Source organism: Vicia villosa, linkage group LG7, assembly GCF_029867415.1.
Source record: "Vicia villosa cultivar HV-30 ecotype Madison, WI linkage group LG7, Vvil1.0, whole genome shotgun sequence".
NCBI lineage: Eukaryota > Viridiplantae > Streptophyta > Magnoliopsida > Fabales > Fabaceae > Vicia > Vicia villosa.
Genome location: NC_081186.1, coordinates 39,982,620 through 39,995,889, shown reverse-complemented (window position 1 = coordinate 39,995,889; position 13,270 = coordinate 39,982,620). Strand labels below are relative to the sequence as shown.

At 37.6% G+C, this 13,270-nt stretch overlaps 1 long non-coding RNA gene across 1 annotated transcript; it reads left to right on the top strand.

Moving 5' to 3' along the window:
- Positions 1–8,491: 8,491 nt before the first annotated feature.
- Positions 8,492–10,600, top strand: LOC131617123 (uncharacterized). The gene is made up of 5 exons (XR_009288436.1): positions 8,492–8,715; positions 8,840–9,436; positions 9,905–9,977; positions 10,097–10,223; positions 10,334–10,600. It is a non-coding gene; the product is annotated as an uncharacterized LOC131617123 (long non-coding RNA).
- Positions 10,601–13,270: the final 2,670 nt, after the last annotated feature.

The following is a 13,270-nucleotide window of genomic DNA, read 5'->3' as shown; positions in this document are numbered from 1 at the left end:
TGATATGAAATATATACATATGGTTCTTGAAACTTGTAAATGGATGGTTACTCATAGCATGTTACGTTTTCTCTTACCCAAAATTGAGATTTTAATTCCTTCTCCTTCCTTGTGTTTCCACTTTAGTTTTAATTGTGATTTCACAGCCAAAAATTCTGAAGAAAAAATGCCCCGCACTTGAAATGATTCGCGAAGTTCCACATAACTTTGATTCTTGTATGCAATCCCAAGTGACCGAGTGAGTTTGACCTTCGAATTAATGATAAGGAAATCTAGATAGATCCTTAATTCATCTGATGATTATTGTAAGCATAATGACATGAAGCCCAAAACCTACACTCAAAAAGACCCTTTGATCGCCACAAGAAATAGGGAAATAAACTCTAATTTCACAGTTCAATGCTCATAAATACTTCGATGAGAATAGCCTTGTAGCTTGAGAAGACAGAAGTTCATGATGAATGACCATATCAAAAATCTACTTCCACAACACATGCTTCGAAGGAGAACCAGATGATCCAAGCTTATTTCATATGTACGTCTCAAACCAATGCAAAAACTTTGATTAATGAATGCATGAGTTATGTTAATGCCCTAGTGGAAAGATGATGCATATGAAATGAGAAGTTTAAGCCAGTTAGAAATAAATATGTGGGCAAATTTTGGGGTGCAACAGCTGCCCCTATTCAATCTTCTTGAACCTGAATGTACGAACAATACCAGTTCTGGACATTTGAGGTGTAAGTGGATTGAATACCCAACAGTACCATCAAAATTTGCGCTCTGGAGTAAAACTCTGAAGAGATACTTGTAATTGTGATTTCGAATGAGGACATCAGTTACTATTGACTCCAAACAAGGGATACTATCAAACGCTTGACATAAACAAGAAACGCCAGTCAACTACTGGACCTTTGCCGATAACAACCGGACTTTGGAGGAAAGGACTAATAACAATCAGACCTAACCGAAGGATGCCTGTCACTACAGGACTTTGAAGGAAAGGGCTAGTAACCACTAGACTCGACCAAGGGATGCCTGTAACCACAGGACTTTTGCTGGTAACAACCAGACTTTGAAGGAAAGGACCAATAACAACCAGACCTAACCAAAGGATGCCTGTAACAACAGGACTTTAAAGGAACAGACTAGTAACAACTAGAACTGACCAAAGGATGCCTGTAACAACAGGACTTTTGCTGGTAACAACCAGACTTTGAAGGAAAGGACTAATAACAATCAGAACTAACCAAAGGATGCCTGTAACCACAGGACTTTAAAGGAACAGACTAGTAAAAACTAGAACTGACCGAAGGATGCCTATAACAATAGGACTTTAGAGGAGCAGACTAGTAACAACTAGAACTGACCAAAGGATGCCTATAACAATAGGACTTTAAAGGAGCAGACTAGTAACAACTAGAACTGACCGAAGGATGCCTGTAACAATAGGACTTTTGCCGGTAACAACCAGACTTTGAAGGGTGCCTGTAACAACAGGACTTCAGGGAAAGAGATGCCAATAATCATTGGACTTGACAGAAGGAGACTAGTAAAAACTAGACCCTTGTTGGGGATATACTACCTCGTGCTTTTGAAGCATGTACAAACCTGGCTTATGCATTGATGCATGTTTGAATTTTTCATGGCGTAATGCTCCATATTCATGGAAATGCTACGCATTTTTGTAGATGCAATGTGAATGCAATGATTACTATATGTAGAGATAATGAGGGCCCTTTAGAGAATATTCCACTGACTTGTCGATCGAGCTTCGTCTCTGACCTCGGGAGAGGTAGACATCAGGGAGAATTCCCTTAGTGTTAAGAACTCTGTGGGGGTGCCAATAGACATTGGACTTTGACTTGCAAGATATACTTATGATTGTTGACTTGAAGAATAATTTCTGACTTCTTACCATGTGCCATTGCTTGGAGAATTTTTGGCATGGGGAGATTCCCTCTTTTCACCAAGTCGGGGATGAGAAATCCGGATAAGGAACTCCTTATGGGATGAGTGGAATAACTCCGAGGAGAAATAAACTCCTATACTTGGGGAGATAATGAATTCTCGGGAGAAATAAAACTCTTATGCTCAGGGAGAGACTTTTCTAGGAGAAATAAACTCCTATGCTTGATGAATGAAATTAAACTCTTAGGAGAAATAAACTCCTATACTTGGTGAATGAATAAAACTCTCAGGAGAAATAAACTCCTATGCTTGGGGAGAGAGTAACTTGCTGGGGAAAGGCATTATGATACTTCTCCATTCTGTGATGACCAACCGCACCTTACAGGTGAATGACGGTTTCTTCAATACAAACCAAAAAGATCATGCCCCAGGGCGCCTGACTCATGAAGATATCCGATTTACAAAGATATTTGCCTCGAAAGGATCCTTAAACCACAATTACGTGAGATAATTCTGCCCTAGCATATTCAAGCATTTGAAATATTCTTTCTCTTGATCAACAGATCCTTGAAGAGATTTTTCGAATCTCGACGTGATTTCCCCAGATTGACTGAATTCTGAGAGAGGTGTCTCGACATCACTTCTTCAGATTGATTGAAATCAAGAGAGAGATTCCTCGACTTGATTAACCCTGATTGGTTGAATTTGAGATGTCAAACCTTGATTTGCTTGCCCCAGATAGGCTGAACTCACGAGAGAGATTCCTCGTCGTGACTGCCCCTAATTATGTACATCTTATCAAAATCCTCAAGTTTACTTCCCTTGAAGTCAACCAAACTATGGAAGCAACTTTATCATATTCAGTGGAGTCTTCAAACTCTTCCCCTCAAGGATACTTAATCAAAATGCATCTACTCAACCGAGTATTCAGACTTCTCCCCTCAGAGTAACCAATCAAAGAAGGTATCAACTAATTATGCTCAATGGAGTCTTCAAGCAACATGCCCCTTGATATCAGTTTCTGAAATGATTCATTTTTACTCTAAGGAGTTCTCAAGTCCTTTTACTTTGATATGATCAAGCTCTTTATGGATTCTCATCATGGAAACTTCTTTGATGTTTAAGCAAATGTTTTGTATGCAAAAGAATGTTAATTCTAAGAATGACAATTCTAATACAAAACCTATGCTAGTCTTGAAGTTTAAAACTTTTTATGCAATGAGGTGGCCACCTCTTGTGAATGAAATGCAAAGCGGGCATACAATACCAACATATATGTGTTACGCTTCATTGAGAGTCAGTTAAATGCTATTTCATGGGAGTGTATTTTTCGAAATAAACCCTACTTCAATTAGGACTTTTAAGGGTTGTAACTTGGCCGGGTTCACGGTTTTCAGAAAGAAAGGATTTTTAGGCTCAAAATTATTTGGTGCCCACCCCCTTCGTGATGTTCTCCACTCCTAAGTTCAATTAACTCAACATGAATGCTCATCCCTCACAAGGAATTTTTTGAAATGGTTGAGGAATCAATGAGATTTTTCGGACATGGCAGTCGCTCACCTTTTATTCTTTTGATTCATTATCTCACGACTTTGTTCTTGCTTTATTTTCACAAATTTTCTTTTTATTGCTATTTCTTTTTTCTTTTCTTTTTTTTTTCTTTTTTTTTTGCCTTTTTTTTTTTTGCTCTCTTTTTTTTGAACAAGTCGTGTGAACTCGCATTGTCTTTGATTCGTTGGAAGTGATTGCGACTGCCTCATTCCATGATTGATGAAGAATTACAATTGTGGTATCGTCATCTTCTGTCCTTTTGATAGGTGAAGGATAACCATCACGGTTTTGACTTTCCTCAACCTTTTGAAGGATAACCATTGTTGTATCCTTAGATACATACCCTTTATGAGTTTTGAACACTTGATCAAGTTAAATGAACACTACCTACCCCAGGGTTAAAACAAGGGTTTTTTCTGATCAAAAAAGAAACTCCTACTTCAAGGCTCAAAGGGGTTAACGAGGGTCTATCTCCCTTATATCTCCGGTGTTTGGGGATTTGAAACAATGCCTGTACATCATCAGCAGGGTTTTATTCAAAAACACACAATTAGGGATTTTGCATTTTTATTGTCATCATTCTCCCTCCGCTCGTTGCCTAAGCAAGAGATTAATAAAGTTGGTATCGTAATGCCAAAAACTTTTTTATGAGTGAAAACGAATGGATTACTTCAAGACAAACATAAACAATGCATTATGATTTTCATTCAAAAATTAACAATTTTTTACATGCTAGAAATGCTTAAATAAACAATGAAATATTACAAATGAGAATGCAATAAAGAACTAAATGAATGCCATTGTTGAGGAGACTTGACTCCGTATGGACTTATTGCTCTCGAATGCCTTTTACAGTTTTAATACCCCATTGAGACTTCAATTTGTGCATAAAACCTCTTGGAGTGGACGTGGTTGTTCTGAAGTAAGCGAGGACCTGAATTTTGCCTTCGAATGTCCTACCACCTTCATTTGAATGGCTAGGTGCCCCATCATGGTAACCACTTAGCATTATCATATGTTCCTTCCACACACTTCAGATTACTTCCCAGAAGTATATTCCAACAAAGGCGTACAAGAGTGGTGCATTTATATTTTACTTTAGGGATTCGAGCAATGCAAATGATGCAATACTCAAGATAGACAATGTCTTGCTTATCCCTCGGTCGGGAGCCCCAAATATAAATGCTAGAACGGTAATCACCATCATGACTGAAAGAACATTGCATTATCATCGAACTCAAGAGAACTATCTGTGGTGAGGAAGACCCAAAACACCAACTGAAATACCAACAATCAGGGATATAACCGAGCACAAGGCACTGAAATTACACCGGTTCATTTCTCATATTCTTTCTTTCTCTGTTGACGAGAAAAGGCCACTAAAAGAAAATTCTGGGAAGAGATGACACATGATATGAAGCAATAGCTTGAGAATGAGAAATGCCTCTGCAGAACATTCTTGATTATCACATGGAAAAAGATTCAGACGGAGTCACACAAGAATTTGTAATGCTATAGGGATTCGAGCAATGCAAATGGCGCAATGCTCAAGATAAGAATACGTCTTGCTTATCCCTCGGTCGGGAGCCCCAAGCAATTTCCACATATGTACAAGGGATGATCACCAATCTGGCTTGCATGTCCAAGCTATCCAAAGAGAATAAATGACCTTTTCAGCTCTTGACATCAAGTACTGGGCACAATCCGACAATGTCTAAATCAAAGGAATCACAATCTTTTATGGCTTTCAACCTTGTCTTCAAGAGGTGGAACTTTTTTTCATTTTCAATAATCGGAAACTCGAAGACTTCAATGATGTGAATTCTCCTTACCAAGAATAGGAATCTCAACATTACTTCAGACATGATGATTCAAAAGACCTTCTCTTGAGGTGAGATTAACATTGCATTTGGCCTCTGAGGAACTTGTCTCAATTCTTCCTTGTCTAAGAGAAAACTCTTGAATAATCTCCATACACTGATTCAGGTTAACCCCCATTCCTGTCCTCATCTCATTCAAGTACTCACGGAGTTGTTCCGTTTTTAACTTTCAAGCACGTAGTGGTAAGAAGTCATTGGCATTGTTGCTGAAACCAGAACTTGAGTAGAAAGGGCCCCCATAAGTTTCTGAGAGAACTATGAAATGCATGATAGTATGAATGCATGTTTCATTTCTAAGGGATCCTAAAGCCTTTTTATCAACTTTTTTTTTCTTTTACTTTCCCTTTCTTTTTTGCATATAGTATCTTTTCTTTTTTCTTTTCCATCTTTTATTTTTTTTTCTACTTTTTTTTCATCTTTTTTTTTTGGAAATAGACTTTAGAATCCCCCACAAATGAAGTGGATAAAGTAATGATGTTATGCAATGCAAAAGCATGGGATCAAGGTCCATATAATCCGAGTAACCACTGTACAATCCTCTGAATAACTGATGTAGGTCAGATGTCATGAGATCAAAGGTCCGACACCCTTTTGAATACCAGGAGAACCAATAGTCACCAACAGAATAAAATAGTCACCAACGGTACCTGTCATGTATATCCCACCCCACTCACAGGTGAATCTAGGTCAAGGTAGGTCAAAAGGTCTCCAGCGTTAACAACTCTCCTGAAACACCATCATTGTTGCAAATACATGCCAACAACGGTATCCCATTCGAGTCTCAACTGGTCGTGGGTCTCATGATCGCAATCAACAGAACCTGACATTCTGTTGGCGTCATGACTATCCACTCTATCCTAGGTATCCTATGTGTTAACTCTGGCCTGGGTATTGGGCCTTTTACCTCATAGAACAACCCACCCAACCTGCAAAACAGAACAGAAGACCCCAAGGAACACAGAATATAATCCATATGCATGATGTGCAAACAGAAATAAACATGATATGCAAGCAAAAAGTAAACATGTAAACATATATACAAGGTATAGACATAAAAACAAATAAACACCCAGTAAATAAACAAACAAACGCAGGCTAGGATCGGCTCAACTAAGGATGGACCAGCAACAGGTCTATCAACGTCCCCAGCAGAGTCGCCAGCTGTCGCTACCGCGAAAAATGGAATCAGAGTCGCCACTAATATATTCATCCCATCGCGGGAAAGGAATATCAGAAACCTAACTCAAAATAAGAACAAGGTCTTTCGACCAGAGAACGGGGTACGGGAGTCGGTTACGCAAGGGGAAGGTGTTAGCACCCCTCACGCCCATCGTACTCGATGGTATCCACCTATGTTTGTTTCTATCTAAAGGGTGTCTAATGTCTAAAACCTAAATGCGAATGAATGCAAAAGAAATACGGGGAAAAGAAGGAATTATTTACAAGTGTGTTCGCTTAGGCCCCGCGACCCAATGCCTACGTATCCTTTTCAGGAATCAGAACGACCGTAGTTCGGCTCCATAGTTTCCATTTGTTTTGTATTTTTTAGTTGAACAACGGTTAAGGTCACAATCCACGATGCTCGACCTTTGGAGACTTATACGCCTACTTTTGGAAAGGACTTAACTTGTTCTTAAGCGCCTAACAAGGCAAAAGAAAATGAACTTGGGTTTGTGTTTTTTATGTAACTACATGATGAACAAAACCCAATACAAGGTTTCGCACCACTTCGTCACTTTGTTTTAATTCGAGCCTTTATTAAGTGTTTTGAATGTTTTTGGTTGGGTATTTTTTAAGGGAATTTACTTTGCGATTTGAATCACATAAAATGTATAATGATCGAGAAGCAGATTAGGGAATGAATCCCACTCACTTCTATCCCATTATATAATGTTCAAGAAACAGATTAGGGAATGAATCCCACTCATTTCTATTCCATTAATTAATGTTTGAGAAACAGATTAGGGAATGAATCCCACTCATTTCTCTCCCATTAAGTAGTGACCGAGAAACAGATTAGGGAATGAATCCCACTCATTTCTATGCCACTAAGTGATTGAGAAACAGATTAGGGAATGAATCCCACTCATTTCTCTATCACTTTCTTAATGTGATTCGTATCTTTATTTATTAGTGTTTTAAAGTTGAGAAGAAAAAAAGAAAGGATGAACAAGGGGGACTAACCTATTTTCTAACCTATTGTTATTCTAATTCTAATTCTAAAGTTAACATGGTGACTAAATTCTAAAAGGAGCATTAAAATGGTATTAACAAAGTAGGCCAAAAATATGACCAAAAACAAGTAACAAAAATCACATGACAATTACACAAAAATGACATGGAAATAGTACAAAAGAAATAAAAGAAGTGATTCAAGAATTAACCTAAAATATACTATTATTTTTTATGGGTTTTTTATATGTTAAAGGGAATTCTAATTCGAGCCTAAAGACCTAAATTCTAATAAGCCTAAACTAGTATTTTTTTATGAGGTTTTTATTGTCAACAAAATTCTAAAAAAAATCTAACAAAATGGTGATTATTTACTCTATTATTACTAAGAAAAACTAAGAGAAAACTATGTTAAAAAAACCTAAAGTCTAATGAGGAAAACATGCAGGCAGGGGGTGTAAGCTGAATCAGGGTGTGACTCAGTAGTCAGCGCACAGGCCCAAAGGGAGTGGCTCAACAACATATTTTTGTTTCAGATTTTCTATGCCAAAAAGTGGCGTGATTGGGCTCAGGGTGGTGTAGAGTGGATTTCGGCCCAATGGCTTTGACTAAGGTTCTTTCAGATTTTGTTATTGCTAGAAGAAAACTATGGGCCTACGGGGGGTGTGAAAAGTGATTCGTATGGCCCAATACTGATTTTGATTCAAACTAAATAATTTCTTATTCAATTTCTCCATTAATCCAATCAATCACAATTAATTCTAATTAACCTAATCAATTATCAGTTATTAATTCCCTTAATCCATACATTATCAGTCGCAATTTAATCAATTAATAACAATTAAAAATAAAATAAATAATACAAAGGGGCTTAGGGTTTACTTACAATGTGACGATTGGACTTCTCAACATATCTTCTCCCTCACCCGTGAACGAAGACGGCGGCGCGATGTTGATTCTTCTTCTCCGATCAACTCTCGTCCTCCGCCATCGCGAACAACCGATGAACAACGCATTCACTACCTTGCCTTCCTCTCGCCCGATTCGTCATCTCTTCGCTTAGCTCGACGACTCGTTTCTGCTCAAATTCAACTCCTCTCCGATTCAACTCCGTCCACCCTTCTCCGAATCGATCTCTCTCACCACGAATCTTCAATACTGATGACACGAAAAACCGGCAAATGAACTTCGCGTTCTTCAGGTAAGTCTATTAACACTTGCGTTATTCCTTTTCCTCCGTCTTCTTTTTGTTCCTTGCGCTTCAGTTCTGAGTTGTTGTTATTACTGTACTCGATGATGATGATGATTGATGAAACAAGTTGCAGGTGATGATGAAGTTCGTTGTCTACTTGATGAAGGCGACGGAGCGAATAAGAAGATTGAAGGTTGACGAGAGGTTGGTTGAAGATGAAGGTTCTGAGATGCGATGGAGAATCTAAGGAGAAAGATGATTCTGAGTTTAGAGAGGAAGATTGACGATGATGAAGATATAGAGATGATGAAGATTCAGATTGAAGATTATGGAGGTTGAAGAATTGGTGGTGAAGATTGGAGAAGATGAAGTTTGTTACTGATTCTTGTTGGTTATGGAGAGGCTTGAAGGTGTGAAAAATGGTGAGATTGAAGATTGGTTAGAGAAGATTCTGGTGATTTGAGGTGTGAAGAAGCTCAAGAGGGATTGTTCTGAGAATTGAAGGATGGAGAGAGCATTGGTGTGTAGCTCTGTGGTATGAAGTGTTGATGGTGATGAATGGAGCAATGAAGAATGGTTGAAGTGAGGATGGAGATGAATGAATTGTGAAGAGAAGAAGAAGATGCAGAGCAAAATGGTGGGGACTGATAAAGATGTGTGTGAATTGTGGAGAGGCTGAATTGAGGAATGTGGTTCTGATTTATAGAGGTGGAGAGAAGCGATTCTGAAGGTTAGTTTTCCCCTTTGATATTTCTGTTGAATCCTTCTCCTTCTGTAACTGATTTTTTTTGTTTTGATTCAGTTATGGGATCTATTAGCTAGGTGGTTGAAAACTGTTAGCTGTTAGAGAAAAGTTAGTTACAAATGGTTTTGACAGTTATGAATCGGTTAGGTTGTTAGGAATAACTAATTTCTATTATGAGGTGGAGGGTAGAGATTGATTCAGTTAGGGACCGATTGAGTTAGTAACTGAATTAGTTATAAACTGTTAGTAACAGTTAGGACATGTTTGGTTTTCGGTTAGTGCTAGGTTATTGGATTCAGTTTTTCTTTTAGGAATTGCTGCTGACTGTATATTTATATGAATGGGATTGTATGATTATTAGAATGGGCGTTGGTTTTGCGAATCTGATCCGTTTTTGAACTGGCTGAATTTGTTGTGGATTGGTAAGATAACGATGATGATTTAATGTTGCAGGTCTGTTTTTGAGGTGCTGCAAGTCTGTGAATGTTTGATGGCAGCTCCGGTTTTATTTTGCGGGTTTTGAGTGGTAAGCTGGATTTATTTTCTGGATAATGTAGAATTTATTGTAGCTTTGTTCTGAATGTGGGACGGTGTATTTGATTGTGTCAGAATTAACATAAGCTAGCTTGATTTGAATTGGCACAGGTTTTCTAGAAGGTATTGGCATGGTGTCGAAGTCTGAAGTATGTGGCTTGGATGTTACGAAACTGTGAGCGAACCGTATGGTGAAGATGTGCGCATAGCTTAGATTATATTGAAGATTCTGATTTAGGTACAGATACATGATGTGGGACTGGTTATTAGTGAATGTATTTGAATGCTGGTTTTGGTTTATATTGACTGCACTTGTTTTATGACTCAATTTACATGTTGTTTGGATAGGTTTTGGAACTTGTCAAGTCAAAAGATAGGCTGCAGCGAGTGTATTGGTGCGGAGACGCAACTAGTGTAATCGCACGGCTCATGGTGTATTTGGAACGACACAGAGATGGGCTAAACTATGAAGCTTGAAGATTGGGGAGAAAGAATATGCTTGAAGTTTAGTATAGAAATGTAACTAATTGACTTTGTAATGAGACTTTTTCCTCTTTTTTGTATTGAATTGGATTGGAAGGGAACATTGAGCATGTAGATGATTCTCCTTGTAAAGTGATATGAAATATATACATATGGTTCTTGAAACTTGTAAATGGATGGTTACTCATAGCATGTTACGTTTTCTCTTACCCAAAATTGAGATTTTAATTCCTTCTCCTTCCTTGTGTTTCCACTTTAGTTTTAATTGTGATTTCACAGCCAAAAATTCTGAAGAAAAAATGCCCCGCACTTGAAATGATTCGCGAAGTTCCACATAACTTTGATTCTTGTATGCAATCCCAAGTGACCGAGTGAGTTTGACCTTCGAATTAATGATAAGGAAATCTAGATAGATCCTTAATTCATCTGATGATTATTGTAAGCATAATGACATGAAGCCCAAAACCTACACTCAAAAAGACCCTTTGATCGCCACAAGAAATAGGGAAATAAACTCTAATTTCACAGTTCAATGCTCATAAATACTTCGATGAGAATAGCCTTGTAGCTTGAGAAGACAGAAGTTCATGATGAATGACCATATCAAAAATCTACTTCCACAACACATGCTTCGAAGGAGAACCAGATGATCCAAGCTTATTTCATATGTACGTCTCAAACCAATGCAAAAACTTTGATTAATGAATGCATGAGTTATGTTAATGCCCTAGTGGAAAGATGATGCATATGAAATGAGAAGTTTAAGCCAGTTAGAAATAAATATGTGGGCAAATTTTGGGGTGCAACACGTACATGATCCACTCTTACGGCTTCTTTAGAAGTACACTATCTAATTATGTTGTGCTTTCATCTTATTTGACGTCTTTTACCATTATAATAATAGTTCTCAATTTTTGCAATAGTCGCGGTACCATCATAGTGGAATAACACAGGCGACATAGGTTTTTCCCATTAAGGGATGTCAACTAGCAATGATATTTAACTTGCTTCTTCACTAGAAATTACAAATGATATAATCTCAGACTCCATCGTGGACTGAGCCAAGATAGTATGTTTCTTTGGTTTACAAGATACAACTCCTCCAGTTATACTAAATATATAGCCAATAGTTTCTTTGGAATCCTTTAATAAGGTATTCCAATCTGCACCACTGTATCTTTCAAGTACAACATGAAATCTATGATAATGTAAACTGAGATTCACGGTCCTTTTAAGGTACCACATGACTCGTTAAATAGCTTACCAATGCTCATTACTCAGACTATTAATAAACCTGAACAACAATACTATAACAAATGAAATGTAGGGTCTAGTATAACCAATGGCATACCTAAGACTACCAATGATGCTCTCATATTCTATATGTCAGACACTTTCACTAGTGCTCTTAAATAGTTTCATACTTGGATCATATGATGTGAACGCTTGTTTACAGTTAAAGTAATTATATTTCTTTAGTATTTTCTCCATGTATTGTAATTGATCCAATGAATTTCCTTGTTTGGATCTTGTCTTGACACCAAGAATAACACTCGCTTCTCTGAGGTGTTTTATATAAAAGTTGTTAAACAAAAATGATTTCACGTCCTTAACGACCAGAATGTTTGATCAAAATATGAGTAGATAGTACAAATGTGATTCTCATATTCGAAATAAACACATTTGTAACTTTCATACACTTTGTACCCATTTGATATCATTAAGTTATCAAACTTTTCATGCCATTGCTTTGAAGCTTGTTTTAGACCATATAGAGACTTATCTAACTAACATACCTGTAACACGGTGGGAGAACTGACTTTTGTTTTGTTATTTCGCAAAACATGTTGCGGATAGCTAGAGTCGCCACCGACTTTTATTTTATCCAATTAGAAAAGGCTAAAAGAACAGGAAATACCTTTTTTTTTGAAAGAGATTGAGTTCGGGGGGTAAGTTATACAAAGGGAAGGTATGAGCACCCTTTGTATCCATGGTTATCCATGGGCTCTTAATTGCTTATCTCACTTTTTGTTTAAATGTTTGAAAAAAACGAGAGTGTCGTGTGTGTTTGAAAAGGAGGTGCAATAGTAGGAAAAGCTTCGTAATTATTCTTGTGTCATTCCTCGAGAATATTTACGAAGTATTTTTTGAAGTTTTTGTTTGATTTGGATTTGTGGTTTGAAAAGCGTTTTTTATGTGTGAGCAAGCAATTAAGCACAGTCTACCCAAATTGTTTGGTCTTTCTTGTTCTTGTTCTTTTCCTTTCATTTTAAGAAAAGGGGCTATCCATACCAATTGTTAGACAGGTAGTCCTTTCATTGGATGTATTCGAGACATCAAATGGGTCATCGCACGGTCATTGAAGGCAACTTGTAGGGATACCTTAGCATTCGAAGGGACTATCATCATTTAATCGTCGAGGGACGAGATCATTCAAATTGAAGGCAGCATCGAAGGGACTATGATCTTTAAATCGGAGGGGCTATGATGATTTTGAATCGTAGGAAACTTGCTAGAGGTATCCCCACGTTCGAGGGATATGACCGTTTTGAAGGATAGAAAAACTCTTAGAAAGGGGGGGTTTGAATAAGTGTAGTTTAAAAACTTGAATGATAAAAACAATTTGCACAGTTATTTTTATCCTGGTTCGTTGTTAACTAAACTACTCCAGTCCACCCCCACGGAGTGATTTACCTCACCTGAGGATTTAATCCACTAATCGCAACAGATTACAATGGTTTTCCACTTAGCCCACGACTAAGTCTTCTAGAGTATCCTGATCACAACCTGATCACTCTAGGA